Source organism: Lethenteron reissneri, chromosome 2, assembly GCF_015708825.2.
Source record: "Lethenteron reissneri isolate LAM-NWPU_2019-01 chromosome 2, ASM1570882v1, whole genome shotgun sequence".
Classification (NCBI taxonomy): Eukaryota; Metazoa; Chordata; class Hyperoartia; order Petromyzontiformes; family Petromyzontidae; genus Lethenteron; species Lethenteron reissneri.
Window position 1 is genome coordinate 3,049,810 of NC_083780.1, and position 13,707 is coordinate 3,063,516.

The following is a 13,707-nucleotide window of genomic DNA, read 5'->3' on the forward strand; positions in this document are numbered from 1 at the left end:
TTCCATCCGCTCGTCTCAAGTCCAACATCAAAGAGCAAGTGGTAGAGCAGAATGACGAACGGCGCTCAATTGCTCCTTCAAGTCTTCATCCAGCTAGCACACCAGGTAACACCCAGTGCGACGGGAGCTGAAGAATCTGTGACGAGGAGAATCCAATCCCCTGAGGCACAGCACAACAACGCACATCCGCATGTCGTACACGACAGCCACCCGGCCTCAGGGTAGTGGAGATGATGTAAATCCGGCCCGCTTAAAAAAAAAAACCCCAATAATTACCCAAATTAACCGCGATCGATGCCCCAGTATTTACATTTCAACAACAATATTTACAAGTGACAACAACAACAAAAAAAATTCTGCTCTTACCCACCAGCAGTCCTCCCTTGAGGACCAGCACAGACCTCAGACGTACACAGCATGTACCCACAGTCACTCTCAACAAACCAACAAAACCCCTAATCGCACACCCTCGCGTGGAGAGAGCCACGCTCCCCAGCGGTAACGTTTAACTCGCCGTAACCCTCACCGTGGTCGTCAACCCACAGCAACATCCATTTACCATACTCTCGGCTAGTGCCATTTCGGGGATGAGCAGCACTCGGCCATGCTCCTCCCTTACTATCCCATCAGCGATGGACACACACCAGCCTCTTATAGTCTGACGCTTTATAGCCAAGGGAAGATCAATCCCTCGGCAAGGCCAGATATCAACGACCCCCCCCCCACGGGGTAATGTTCTCTTATAGAGACAATAACGCCCTAACCCAAATCCCGTGAGCCCCCGGCACACCAGGTTCAGTCTGCCACCGCACAACTGAACCATGACTCCCCGAGCCATATGAGCACACGGCCCATTAGTTTAAGACATACCACGGAGGTTTCGCCTCCGGGCTGTCAGGTCAGCCATTAGCTATAGGCTGATGTGACCACAACACGTGCATCATCCAATCAACAATGGCAGGCATAACGGATGGAATATTTGGCCCACCGAGGTTTTTCCCGCGCGTTCAAAATGGCGGCCCCCTTCGCCCAGCGCGTTCGCGCAATATCTCGCGCGCACTCAAAATGGCGGCCCTTTCCGCAAAGCGCATCGTCGCCATACCCCGCGTGCCCGCAAAATGGCGGCCCAACGTGCGAACACGTGGCCAGTTTTCTCCATTCGTGCACCCCAGCTTCCCTTTGCTGGGGGTCACAAAATGCATCCCCCGTCTTATTGTAACAACCCCAACAACGATAGACGCACAGCCCCAGCTTGCTGCGCGCAGCAGTCATATCGGGGAATTTTTTAACCAATATTTTACGAAAACACATTGGTTACACACACCAACTAGCAAAGCAACTCCTGGCTGCATGCGATCAACCGAATACGCGACGCCACTTGGCGCCCATTTACGATCCCATTAGCATTAACATCTGAGCCACCCACAACGGCGTCATCGCGCACCCTCATTTTCAAAAAGCTCAATTACCCCTATAATATACACGCAATCTCGTGTGCACAACACCCATACAACCAAATTTTTGGGTCCCCCTCGAATTTGTTACCAATTTCCAACAGGTACGCACAATTAATAACAATCCCAACCCCAATAGTCAACCAATGCATCGCACCCCATAACCGTACAGAACGTTGTAAACAGCACATGCAGTCAGCATATCGCGATCACACGCGTACATTTAACCACAATAGCAAGCCGATCTGCAGGCAACCAACACACCATTAATCCAGTCGTAACATTGCAGCAACAACACAAATATTCTCTCTCTTGCAACAACCACATCGCACATAGCACCTCGCAGCACAATACACACAAAAAAAATATATATTTTTCAATTAAGCCCATCGCACAAGGTAACCCACGAGATAATACAGCGCAAGATACCCGACGCTCCCGAGTTAATAATTAACTTCGCCATCAAGATAACAACTCCACGCCGCAGCGCACACACACAATTTGACACTCAGCAAGTACAGCAGACTCTCCGTCCATTCTCAACACACGCACACACTTTAATTGACACCGAGCAACAAGCAGATAGCGCGTTCATCGTTATTACACACACATACACACAGTCCGAACTGCGCTCCGCACAATCGAGTCATGAGAGAAAAAAAACAAAATCGCCCCCCGGCCCTCGAAAGATGGGTGAGGTGTGTGTTAAGGCCGGGTGCGTATCGTTACGACTCGCCCGGGGCTGCAGCAAGAAGAGGACGGCAGGGTGGCAACTTGAGACGCCTCGCAGAACTCGTTCGGCGACTTGACTGCTCCGTTGTCACGCACCCGAGCCAGGACGGGAAGCTCCCGCCCCAGCAGCTGCAGCATCGTCGTCCTCTCCTCGCAGCTCGTCCTCGCGCAGCAGCTCACTGCAGGCTGCTCTCCCCGAGGCACCTCCAGATGGCAGCGCAAAGCTGCGTCACCGCCGCGATGTTGAAATGGCGGCGTCTCCCCGCCGCGGTGAAGACAAGATGGCGGCTTCCCGCCTTTCTTCGCCAGCCGCGCCCAAGATGGCGTCTTCGTGCCGCGTGGCCGATGGCGGCGACAGCGAAGACAACACGGACTCCTGCGGACCACCAACCTCTCCTTCCGACGCCGCCCTTGGCGTGCCGAGCTCACACAACTGTGCAAGCACGTTCTTAAGAGTTCCAAGTTGGTCCGCCATCTGTTGACATGGGGAATCCTCGTCCGTTGATGCTGACGGGCCCGCCACCCCGGCGACATCTTCAACTCCAGTTCCCGTGCTCACTTCAGCAGGGCTCTTTTCCACGACTCCAGCTGCATCCATCGTCGGAGGAAGATGAAGCCGATGCCGGAGACGGAATATTATTTTTCTTCTCAGTTGTTTAGCCATGCCGTTGCACTTCTGACTCCAATGTAATAAAAGACTCGACCACAGTGTCTGGTCTGGTGTCCTTTATTCGGGTTCGTCTTCTCTTCCCACACGGCTGTCTCACTCTCAGGCCCTCCGCTCGTCGCCGACGCTGCTGCCGCACCCGTCGCCACCAATAGCCTCTTTGCTGGTCTCCTCGTGTCGCTCCCGTAGCCTCTAGCAGCCTTGCTGCTGTTCCCCCACACGCAGCCCCTCTGCTGCACTCGCTGCTCCCAGCTTTCGCCCTCCGTGGCCTCACCCTCGTCCAGTCTCCAACCAACTCTCTTCCATCCCGCTGGCTGGCGCTGTCACCGATCCCCTCAGCCACCAGGCTGAGGGCACGGCGACCACCCAACGTGGTCTCCACTCTCCCTTACCCGACTGGCCCCGATCTCTTCCTGTCTCACCGCTATACCATCTCCCTCTCACGTGACCCTGACTCCTCCCCACATGACGTCACATCCGCCAAGCCGTTTACGCCCGCATTACACAAGGAATAGATTTCAAGGACAATGCATACATTATCAGAGTGTATTTTTTGTTTGCATTCTGACCGCAGGTATTGTGGTTAATGTAAACATGATTCCTTGTAAAAAGGGGGAACAAATATTATTAAAATCATTCATTTAACACGCAGGCTTTTGCGACCAATATTATTCATAATAAACGTTTTTTGGGGTAGATCGCGTTATTTATAAATGTGTCGTAACCCTCCACCACCCGACACGGCCAATCAGTAAAAAAGCGTCACGTTGACAAAAGACAAATAGTTCACTACTTTAGCGCACCGGTGTGTTGAAGAGTGAATCCACAACATTTACAATATTTGAGTACGACGTTTCGCTGGTAATTACATCCAGCATCATCTGGCAAATTGCCCGTATTATTATCATCATCGCTGGTGTTTAGGAGGCCCTCGATGTCGATTAGTCCCGAGATACTGCATTGGCTGCTTTAAAGTTGTTCAAGTTTTTGCGTCTCGTATTATGTTTGTTGTCTGTTGAACTTCTTTCGCACCATGCGTAGCCAACCATGCTAATCGGAGGTGCAGGGGGGAAGGACAATAAACTGAAGACAACAACAAGCAGTTCGAAAGAGATGAGTTTTCAATCTAGATTTAGAAGTGCATAGCTCCAGTGGCGTCCTAATGTTGGAAGGAGAGCGTTCCAGACGGCCGCAGATGCACATCTGAAGGTGCGCGATGCTGTGGCCGTCTTTGTTCGATGGCCAGCTAAACGTGTGCTTTGTAGTAATGCATGGTGTCGTGTAAAGTGTCGTGTATAGTGTATTGTACATCGCAGCTGAAATCGCGCAGATGCAGTGACCGTCTTTGTTTGGTGGTCAGCCAAAATCCGCTGCAAGGATGAGCAGACCTCCCGTGATGGTTTATGCTCATTGATCAGCAAGGCGTTGTGGTTCATTTGTGGAAAGCCACTTTTAAATTTCGATTCAAAGCTTTCGTGCCTGCAGGGATTAATATTCTTGGTTCTTTCGGTGAAGTCACGTAGAAGGGAAATAATAAAATAATAATAAAATATTTTTTGCATTCTACGTGACTTCACCGAAAGAACCAAGAATATGAAAGCCACTTTGTGTCTTGGTATTGGACGAAACACGAGCCCCGAACCACATACCAGCCAATCAGTAACACGCTCTTGGCGCCCACGTACACACATGCACATTACGCAGAGTGTTGATAAAGAGACACACGTAAAGATTACCCCCCCCCAACCCCCTATAGCCTAAACAGACTGTTGGGGCAAGTTCTGTTGGCGAGCACCTGTGATTATTGATCTACGCTCTGACACGCACAAGCATTTCGCAATGACACACACACACGCACAACCACCTCCATGCGGCCCTGTGCACACACATGCAGGCAAGGTGCATCTTGGGTCAAGTGCTGCCTGCAAGAGGTCACGGGACAGAGCCAGGGTGTTCGGGGTTATGCCTGACTGCGTTACTCTAGGACAGTGGTTCTTAACTTGAGGTGCACGCACCACCCCCACCACCCCGCTAGGGGTGCGAGATGCCCTTTCTGGGGGCGCGAGACACGGGCCAGATCCTTTTTGAAGGTAAAGCAACACGAATTAGGCACGGGCACGTGAGTACAACTAATTTGTTTCATCAAACCTATACGCAGTTATTCACATTCTACACGTGTTTGTTTAATGATGGAGAATCAAATGGGTGCAAGGTTGCAGGATAAAGGTTATAAGAGCCACTGGTCTAGGACGAAATACCTTCTGCCCGCTGGCAACCCCACAAAGACAAAGATCCCCCATATAGCCTGCCCAGACCGCTGTGGTAAGTGCTGTGAGTGAGCACCTACGATGGCCGGCACGGTGAACGAGGGGAGTGACGTGACGAAGCCCACGCACGGTCTGCCTTTGTCGCCCCAGTGTTGATTGTGTACATACCGCACCAGGAATTAATTTAAGGCTGAGTCAACCTAAGGGAGCCCCCCCGGACCAATTCAGATATTCACCACCGACGTTGGTTGTGAGTGGGAATCGAACTCGGAACGCCCGGTTCGTAGCGCGGTATGCTAACCACTATGCCACCTCCCCCCCCATACCTCGCTAAGGCCCGCCCACTGTCACATAGCCACGCCTACCCAGTCACTAGCCCCGCCCACAGCTGAGGTAGCCACGCCCATTTTCCACGTAACCCCGCCCAGTATTCAATTTCTCCCCGCCCACTGCTTTGGTTGCCCCGCCCACTGTTCAGATTATCCCTCTTACTGATTGGGTAGCCACGCCCGTGGCTTTGGAAGCCCCACCCACTGCTCGGGTAGCCCCGCCCTCTGCTCGGGTAGCACCACCCACAACTCAAGTTCAAGTTCATGTGTAGTGGTGATACGCGCTGGGGTGGGAATCGTGTGCCAGCGCGTAGTGATTGGCTGTGTGTGTTGGTGACGCGCGCTGACGGTGAAGGATCAGGGGTCAGCGCGGGGTCGGGGGTTATGAGGCAGTGATTGGCTGGGTATCGGTGACGCGCGCTGACAGCGATGGGATCACTGATTGGCTGGGTATCGGTGACGCGCGCTGACAGCGATGGGATCCTGGGACAAGCGCGTGGGGATTGGTCAACTAAGGGGGATGCTCACGTCGAGGTCCGCATACGCTCCGTCTCCCGAGAGCGGGGGCTATATAAGGTGGTGCGCACAGGCGCACGGGGAGTTTTGTGACCAGCGAAGACTGAAGACGGAGGAGGAAGAGATAGGGCCCTGCGGCACCTAGTCCCGCTGTCCTTGTAAGGGCCGGGGCTCTGTGTGACCCAGAGGCGGGACCCTGGGACCCGGGGCCGAACGTCCGTGTGAGGGCCGGCCCTCGGGACCCAGAGGTTGTGACCCACGCCCAAGCTGGGGTGGGCCTGGAGGCTCCACGGACGTTACGGGGCTGGAGTGCAGTGTGAGCATGCAGTGTGAGCATGCAGCGTGAGCCATAGTAACTACACGTGTCAAGTGGAGTGTGTAGTGGGAAAGGTAGTGACCACACGTGTCAAGTGAAGTGTGTGTAGTGTGAGGAATAGTGACCACACGTGTCAAGTGAAGTGTGTGGAGTGTGAGGAATAGTGACCACACGTTGTATCGTGACAAGTCAAGGTTTAATAAAAAGTGTGCTACCCGTCAAGTGGTTTCCTGCCGTCATTCCGAATACTTCAACTGGCGTCAGAAGTGAAACAGTCTTCCAGGCATGGATACAAGGAAGACCCGTCAGACTCACGGGATTGACCGCGAGGATAACCTTGACGACTCGGGCCAACTGGCATCGGGGGGAGAGGACGAGGAAATGCCGATGCCGCAGGACCCGCCGAGGGCGCCGGACGAGCGACTGGGGACCAATGCCGTACTCCGCAAGGCGCACTCCCGTCTGGCAGAGCTGCTGCTCGCCACCGCGTCCATCCTAGCAGAAATCAACTCGTCGGGAGGAGCGGGGACGTCGGCGGACATTCAACAGGGTCGCCCCGCAGATTCCCGCCAAAATGACTTGGCGATTCCCGCCATTTCAACTGCGCGGACATCTTTTGGCGGGAACGGCAAGCAACACGTGGCGGCGGTTCTCCAAGCGCGCCCGCTTACGTCATCAATGCGCGCTGCGGACCGCCATCAGCCACCCGCCATTGGGGCCGCCATCTTGCAGACCGACGGTGCGGCGGAGAGGAACCACGTGGCAGAGGACGACTTCATCTTCCAGCAGCGCCTTCCCACATTGTCAGCCTTCAAGGCGGAAGGCGGGGACTGGGGCGCATTCCAGCGCAGGTTTCTGGCGCATCAGGAAATGTCGGCCTGGTCCGACGCTACGGCGCTGCGGGCACTGCCTGCCATGTTGGCGACGACGCGCTCGCGGCTTTCAGGTCCGCACAGAGGTCGGACCGCTCCACGCTTAAGGCTGCGCTGGGTCTCATGGCCAAGGTCTACGGACCTCCCTCGGCGTGTCGCCATCACTTTTACGCCCGACGGAAGGCGGACACGGAGACCGCGCTCGCCTACCGCACGGCGTTGTTGGCTCTCGCCGACGCCGCGTTCCCTCGTATGGACGAGGAGGGCCAGGACGCGATGGTCTTGGAGCAACTGCTCAAGTTGGCGCAGGACCTGGGGGTCCCCATCAACACGGCCGACGAGGTCGATATTTCCTCTTTGCGGGTCGCAACAAGTATACAGGCGCACGAGGTCATCCAGCGTAAACAGGGGGTCTTCTGCACTGCTGCCGTGGCCTCAGCTCCGGGCCCGGTGGTCACCGAGCCCCAAGTCGTCAGCCCACGAGAGGAGGCATTCACCGCGGGACGACCGGGGGACTGGAGATCGGGGGGTCGTTCGCCTCTGCGATCGGCCCGCAAGCTGGAGCCACCGAGACCTCCGACGTCCCTCATCACGTGTTACAACTGCGGCCTCCGGAGCCACGTGGCGTCCGGTTGCCGCGCTCCACGTCAGCGTGCCATGGGACCTCGGCTGGACGACGACCAAGGCCCCAAGTCATCCCTACTACCCCCGGCAAGTCGCGGCACTTCACATGCTCGGCCTACATGCACGACACACATGGGCCGTCGCGTTGCGGCGGAGGAAGGCCGGTTAGGGATCGGGGATTCGGTTCGGTGAGGGGGGTTCGTGCGGGACCGAGGGGACATTAAATGGTCTGAGTTGGGGCACAGGATAGTGGCTGCGTCGGCGGGATCATCGGTCGTTACGGAATCCATTGACGGGGTCGAGGTCAGGGTGTTAGTGGACACGGGGGCGTCGGCGACTATTATATCAGACCTCATTTACAACATTCTCCCCGTCCAATGTCGACCTCTGCTCCCGGTGGACGTGCCATTTTAAGCGGCAAATGGGGGCTCGTTGGGCATTGTCGGCCAGATTAGGGCGTCCATTTGCATTGGAGATATTAAATTGTCGGGACCCGTTTTCGTTTCTTCTTCCTTAGCGGTTCCTTGTCTGTTGGGCACAGATTTTTTGGCTAAAATGCCCATTAAAATTCTCATCGATCAGCGTTGGATTGAGCTACCATCGGGTCGCCGTATTTCATTCTTGACGAATCCTACCGAAATTCGGACGGCGTGCGCTACGATACAAGCGCTGGCGACACAGACAGTGCACGTGCCCCCGGGTTCACAGATGTTAATTCCCCTCCGGTTGAGGAAACCATTGGTTGGGGAGACCTCGGAACAGGGCATGCTTTTGGGTCCTTCAAATAGGGCTGTCGGGGGTCTCGATTTGTCGGTGGCTCACACTTTGGTTCAGGCTGACAAGGACCCGTTCGTGATGGTTTTAAACGCTGGTTCGCGGTCGGCCGTTATTCAGCAGGGCACTGTGCTAGCTCACGCGGCACGGGTCCCTGCGGAAGAGCGCCTGGTTGCGCATGTTGATCCAAGCCCGACGCAGAACAATCCATCGAGGGAGGACCTTGAATGGGTCGATTCGCTGTGTGCGGACTCGAACGATTTGTCAACGGTACAGTTGGGTGCGCTGCGTGCGTTGCTGATAGAATTTTCCGATGTGTTCAGTAAGCATAAATATGACATTGGGTGCACGGACCTGTTGCGCCACCATATTGAAACAGGCGATGCGGCACTGGTCAGGCTAAACCCCTTCCGGCTGAGTCCGGCGGAGAAGGAACACGTTCAGTCGGCCGTCAACGATATGCTGGCGGCCGACATTATTTCGCCTTCTTCCAGTCCTTGGGGAGCACCTATTGTGCTGGTTAAAAAGCAAGACGGGTCCTTGCGATTTTGCGTAGATTTCCGTCACCTGAATAAAATATCCGTGGCTGACGCGTATCCGCTCCCCAGAATGGACGAGTCCCTCGATGCATTGTCCGGTGCGCGATATTTTTCTACTCTTGATTTATTATCGGGATTCTGGCAGCTGCCACTCGACGACGAGTCTAGACCTAAGACAGCATTTCGGACTCCAGGGGGCCTGTTCCAGTTTAACCGGTTACCCATGGGACTTCACTCTGCTCCCATGACGTTTCAGCGCCTTATGGAGTTGGTTTTGTCGGGCTTGCAATGGGATACTTGCTTGATTTACCTAGACGATGTCATTGTTTTCAGTAAAACGTTTGAGGAACACTTCCAGCGGTTGAGGGGGGTGTTCTTGCGGATGCGATCGGCTAAATTAAAGTTTAAACCGGCCAAATGCCACCTTCTTCGTAAGTCCGTGAGATACTTGGGCCACATTGTCGATTCTTCGGGGATCTCCACCGATCCCGCGAAGACGAACTGTGTCAGTTCATGGCCAACGCCCACGTCGGTTTCGGACGTGCGCAGTTTCATTGGTTTTGCTTCTTACTACCGCCGATTCGTTGAGCATTTCGCCACCATTGCAAAACCCTTGCACGCTCTAACGGCAAAAGGAGTCAAGTTCCGATGGGGACCAGAGGAGGAGGCCGCGTTCTGCTCCCTCCGGGACGCCCTGGTGGGTGCCCCGCCCTTGCGTTATCCTGACTTTACAAGTCCCTTCTTGCTAGACACGGATGCTAGCAACACGGGCATTGGGGGGGTGCTCTCACAAGTCGTTGGGGGAGTCGAAAGGGTGGTCGCCTATGGTAGCAGGGTTTTGTCGCCGGCGGAGCAGCGCTACTGCGTCACCCGTCGCGAGTTGCTGGCTATTGTTTTTTTTGTACAGCAATTTAGACCGTATCTCTATGGCCGTCACTTTACGGTCCGGACGGACCACGCGGCGCTTCAGTATTCTTTGAGGGTCGCCCAACCCTCGGGCCAATTGTCACGGTGGTTGGAAGTCCTCCAGGACTATCAGTTCACGACCACATACCGTAAGGGGTTGCGCCACACTAACGCCGATGCCCTGTCGCGATTGTCGCCTTGTCACAAATGTGCGTGCTTAATGGGATCGGCGCGCTGTAAACCGCCAGCTGCGGAAAGTATGGGGGCGTTGGCCGCAACCGCGGATGCACCGATCGGTGATGTTCCCGCTACCCCTGAGGGAGAGGACTCGCTGCTCTCACTGTCGCTGATTGAGTGGGGCCGTCTCCAAATGGCTGACAGCTCCCTGCTAGCGTTGCGTCGCAGGGCGGGGGGTCCCGAGGAGGGCCGGGAGCGAACTGGCTCCTGGGTACTCAAGCAGGGCCTGTTAATGAGATGGGACAATTTGTCCCGGCGGTACGCACTCGTGGTGCCTTCCGCTGTGCGGGGGAAAGTTGTCCTGGCCGCACATGACCGCCTCTTGCATTTGGGAGTAAACAAAACGCTTGCTCTGCTTCAGCGTGATTATTATTGGCCTGGGATGGGGAGTGATGTGGTGAATATTCTAAAGGGGTGTGTTGATTGCGCCAGACGAAAACCGCCGCCCGTGGCGTCAAATCCACCGCTGCAATCTATTCAGGTCTCGCGCATTAACGAGCTCGTTGCGCTCGATATTTTGGGGCCTTTTCCAGTCACGCCTAGGGGAAATAAGTACCTGTTGGTTGGTGTCGAATACTTTACCCGGTGGCCTATGGCGTGGCCACTCGCCAACCAGTCGGCGGCGGCTGTGATGGACGCCTTTGTCCAGGGCTACGTTCTGGACAAGGGGGCCCCCGAACGCTTGCTGACCGACCAAGGGAAAAATTTTTCTAGTAAATTGCTGCAAGAGGTGTGCGACCTATTGGGTACTAAGAAGGTGCGTACCTCCCCATACCACCCACAGACAGACGGGATGGTGGAGCGACTCCACAGGACTTTGACTTCTATGCTGTGCCAGCAGGTGTGTGAGGCACATGTTGACTGGGACTTGCAGGTCCCGGGGGTCCTCGCCGCGTATAGAATGGCCCCCATGCAGCAACGGGATTTTCCCCATTCTATCTGATGTATGGTCGGGAAGCCGACCCGCCCATGGAAACGCAGCTGGGACTGTCCGCGCCACGAACGAATTCGAAATTGGCTGAACATATTAAATTTAACATTCATAAGCTGACCGAGGCACGGGAGGCCGCACGGCTTAATTCGCGGGCTCGCCAAATTGCCAACGAGCATTTGCGTGCACGGAAGGTGTCCGTGCACAACTGGAAACCAGGCGATAGGGCCTGGCTGCACTGCCCTCAGGCACCTTTGGCTATGTCGCCTAAATTGTTGAAGCCATGGCGGGGACCCGTGGAGGTCGTGCGGGTTGCACGCCCCCAGTGTGTTCAGATAAAATGGGGAAAGTGCCGTTGGTACGTCCACCCCTCCCGACTGAAACCGTTCTCGCCTCCATATGGCTTCCCTTTGTGTCGTGAGGGCCGAGCATGTGATATGACCGACGACCCAAGGGGGGAAATGTCTCCGCCTGATCCTCACATGTCTCCACCTGATCCGCTCGCAGGTGTCTCGGAACTGACAGCTGCCGACCACCGGCGGCCGGATCCCCGCGGCGCGGCCGGTCCTTCCAGGCCCGATCCGCGCCTTCCAGGGCTGCCAGAGCCACCAGACGGTCGTCAGCATCCCGTCCCATACGATGGACCGGCCAGGCGGACTCGCGCTAAGTCGCGCAACTTTTCATGACCAACCGAATGAGGGGCCGATGCGGCTGGAACGCCTCGTCACTGCGTTCCTCATCCGCTCGACCGCTCTATCATCCCGGTGGAGGAGCGAGCGGAGGGGGGGGGATCGATAGTCACAGAGACACTGGACACGTTCTTTTTCTTGGACTTGCTTTTATTGTGTTGGTTGTCGGTTTGTACATAGGTTGTTGTCGGGTGTTGTGTCGTTGTGTTGTTGTTGTTGCGTTATGGGGCACACTGGGGGGTGGGGTTTTGTTGTGTTGTGTTGTGTTGTTTAGCAGCCGGGCCGGCTGCGAGCTATGTGGGAGAGGGTGATGTAGTGGTGATACGCGCTGGGGTGGGAATCGTGTGCCAGCGCGTAGTGATTGGCTGTGTGTGTTGGTGACGCGCGCTGACGGTGAAGGATCAGGGGTCAGCGCGGGGTCGGGGGTTATGAGGCAGTGATTGGCTGGGTATCGGTGACGCGCTGACAGCGATGGGATCCTGGGACAAGCGCGCGGGGATTGGTCAACTAAGGGGGATGCTCACGTCGAGGTCCACATACGCTCCGTCTCCCGAGAGCGGGGGCTATATAAGGTGGTGCGCACAGGCGCACGGGGAGTTTTGTGACCAGCGAAGACTGAAGACGGAGGAGGAAGAGATAGGGCCCTGCGGCACCTAGTCCCGCTGTCCTTGTAAGGGCCGGGGCTCTGTGTGACCCAGAGGCGGGACCCTGGGACCCGGGGCCGAACGTCCGTGTGAGGGCCGGCCCTCGGGACCCAGAGGTTGTGACCCACGCCCAAGCTGGGGTGGGCCTGGAGGCTCCACGGACGTTACGGGGCTGGAGTGCAGTGTGAGCATGCAATGTGAGCATGCAGCGTGAGCCATAGTAACTACACGTGTCAAGTGGAGTGTGTAGTGGGAAAGGTAGTGACCACACGTGTCAAGTGAAGTGTGTGTAGTGTGAGGAATAGTGACCACACGTGTCAAGTGAAGTGTGTGTAGTGTGAGGAATAGTGACCACACGTTGTATCGTGACAAGTCAAGGTTTAATAAAAAGTGTGCTACCCGTCAAGTGGTTTCCTGCCGTCATTCCGAATACTTCACATGTATTAGGTATTGCCCTGTGAGCCATTCGGCTCTTGAATCTGGTGCAACCGCAACAAACAAAAAACAAAACATTAACAAAAAAACATCTTAAAATGAATATGTGACTGAGTGCAAACAGAAAATCCAAGAAAAGACAGCAAAATATTGCAGAAAAAGCACCGTACACCAACGCTGTGTGCAAACATTCCATTGGGATGCAAGTCAAACAACCAACAACAACCACAAGACAACTTAGATTAAGGCCATCAGTCTAACTATACTACAACAAACAAACATGGCTAAACCAATACACTTTTAGAAATCACCAAAATAAAGCCATGAAAGCAATGAAACAGTGATCATAGGAACTGTGACGGAATTTTCACGATAAATGGCATAAACAACATGTACTACCAAAACCCTGCAGCCATAGCTGGCTGCATGAGTCACTCCACAACAGCAGGAGCATCAATCGGAGTATTATACATTTTAAATGCACCTTTAAGATCAGCACACTAGATCAAAACACAGGTCATACTTTGCAGCGATCATCTGGAGCAAAACATTGTATTTTAGGCTACTGAATAGCAGTGGCAGCTAGGGGTGTACAACTCCTCTAGAGCAGTTTGAGTGAAGATCTCATAGGTAGTGACTCAAGTTTCAATTTATTGGCAACAACATTCCAGACCCTGGGGGCATCAATAGCAAAGGCCCTTCCTCCAGTAACTCACGTCAGTCCATTGTAAGGGGCTGTTAGTGAGCACCTATTAAGGTAGCCCGCCACTCAGGC